This window comes from Colobus angolensis, unplaced genomic scaffold (assembly GCF_000951035.1).
Source record: "Colobus angolensis palliatus isolate OR3802 unplaced genomic scaffold, Cang.pa_1.0 Scaffold25, whole genome shotgun sequence".
NCBI lineage: Eukaryota > Metazoa > Chordata > Mammalia > Primates > Cercopithecidae > Colobus > Colobus angolensis.
The window spans coordinates 3,289,949-3,292,286 of record NW_012115710.1 but is presented as its reverse complement, the minus strand read 5'-3'; the positions used below and the strand labels follow the sequence as shown (position 1 = coordinate 3,292,286).

General features: G+C 55.3%; 1 protein-coding gene across 3 annotated transcripts in view; it reads right to left on the bottom strand.

The window, feature by feature from the left end:
- Positions 1–1,351: 1,351 nt before the first annotated feature.
- The window catches only part of SYT3 (synaptotagmin III), a 40,453-nt gene continuing 39,466 nt past the window's right edge, over positions 1,352–2,338 (bottom strand). For all 3 annotated transcript variants that reach the window (XM_011946300.1, XM_011946299.1, XM_011946301.1), the window contains one exon: positions 1,352–1,856. The gene's annotated coding sequence lies outside the window, so the exon portion shown is untranslated. The remainder of the gene's footprint in view (positions 1,857–2,338) is intronic.

Here is a 2,338-nt window from a genome sequence, read left to right as displayed (position 1 = left end):
GAGGAGGAGTCAGCAAACGCAGGAGGCGGGCCCAAGAGTCTGCCCAAACTGGACCCAATGATTGGCCCGGGGTGTCTCCAAGGTCTGAGCTGGACCAATCAGAATCCTGTTTCTGAATGACACAGCAGCTGAGAGACAGCTGATTCTCACATTGTTTCCTCTGAAGTTATCTGCTCTGACGGCAATTACAACAAGTCTTGTTAATTTCTTGCAATGGCAGCAGATCCCGTTAATTTCCTACCCAACTATAGCTCCCCTCCCCATGCTTCCTCTAGGCAAAGTCCGCACCCCACCATGGAGACTGGAAATGACAAGATGTTCACTAGCCAGACCGCTCTGCAACTCGGGGTAGCCACACAGCCGGGTTCTGGCAAGAGAGAAATAAGGAGAATTATTCTGTGGAGGAAAAAGGGGGAATACAGAAGGGGAGGCCCCTGTCTACACTGCCTGCTTTAGATGCCAGTGTGTGAGAACACCCTGCTGCTATAGACAGTTTGTACTCAGGAGAGGAATGAACACCAATCTCAGAGATGCCAACCAGAGCCTAATGTTGTTGAACAGCCAAACCAACCCTAGGACTGTCTTTGAAAAAGCTGATATGCAAACATGGAAAAAAATCTTTTCACTTAAGCTCTTTCGGTGGAGAAGTTTTTGTTTGTTTGTTTGTTTGTTTTGCAGCCAAAGGTATCATAACAGATACAGCATTATACACCTGGAGCTCCAAGTGGCCATCTCATTGCCACTGCAAACACCTACCTGAGAGAGAAGTCAATAGCCAGGTGCGGTGGCTCACACCTGTAATCCCAGCACTTTGGCAGGCCAAGGCGGGCAGATCACAGGAGGTCAGGAGTTTGAGTCCAGCCTGGCCAATGGGGTGAAACCCCGTCTCTACTAAAAATACAAAAACTTAGCCAGGTGTGGTAGCAAACGGCTGTAATCCCAGCTACTCAGGAGGCTGAGGCAAGAGAATCGCTTGAAACCAGGAGGCTGCAGTGAGCCCAGATCACACCACTACACTCCAGCCTGGGCAACAAGAGTGAAACTCCATCCAGAAAAAAACGAGGAAAGCAGAAGTGAAAGAGTCCCTTGAACACTTGGATCTAACGATGCCTGAAGTCCCTCTGTGTTCATAGGCTTTCCATGGACAGAGGTCTTTCAATTCTGTTTATGGTTTTGGGTTGAATTTTGTGTTCTGTACTCACAATGATCCTGGCTAACACCATTTTTATAAACTGAGGCTCAGCGAGATCATTAAGTTGCCCAGTCATAGAAAGAAACACAAATTTGTCTGTTGCAGAGCCAGCATGTTCCAATCCAGCTTCCTAGTCTCAGAGAGGACAGGAGGCCCAGGTGGAGTGAGACCCACGGAGTGTGTTTATTCTGGCGTTGATAGCAGCAGCAGTGGGGGGACCGGCCAGACGCGGGCTGTGGCGAACAGAAGGGGTGGACACAGGTGTGTGTGTGTGTCTGAAAGGACAGAGAGCATTGGCCCATTGACATTCACGGCGAGAACAAGGGTCAGGACACCAAGTCTTGGACGAACAGCAAAGTGACAGAGACAGACAGAGGGTTTTGGGGGGCAGGGGTCCCCCAGACATGCATGGCCCCTCGCCTCAAGGGGGAGCCCCAGGGAAGAAAAGACAGACACAGTGGAGGCTGAATGCCCCCCACCCTGAAAGAAGGAGCTGGGCCCGCCTCCTCCCATCCTCTCGCTTCCAGGGGTAGGAAGCCTAGGGCCAGGGCTGCCCTGCACCAGCAGCTCGGACGTTATGGCTTCAAGGAGATGAATTCACGGTCCGGGCAGGAAAGGATGGGGTCCTGAGGGAGCCTGGTCCGATCCCAGGCCTAGGCCAGACCTGCACGATGGAGCAGGAGAGGAAGGGTCAGCAACGGCAGAGAACTGTGTCACGATCTCCTGCAGCTCCATCACCACCCAGAGACCCAGGAGTCCCAGGCCCAGCCCCTCCTCCCTCCGTCCCAGGAGTCCAGGCCCCCAGCCCCTCCTCCCTCAGACCCAGGAGTCCAGGCCCCCAGCCCCTCCTCCCTCAGACCCAGGAGTCCAGGCCCCCCAGCCCCTCCTCCCTCAGACCCAGGGGTCCAGCTCCCCAGCTCCCCAGCTCCCTCCTCCCTCCGACCCAGGAGTCCAGGTCCCCAGCCCCTCCTCCCTCCGACCCAGGAGTCCAGGTCCCCAGGCCCTCCTCCCTCAGACCCAGGAGTCCAGGTCCCCAGGCCCTCCTCCCTCAGACCCAGGAGTCCAGGTCCCCAGGCCCTCCTCCCTCAGACCCAGGAGTCCAGGTCCAGCCCCCTCCTCCCTCAGACCCAAGAGTCCAGACCTCCA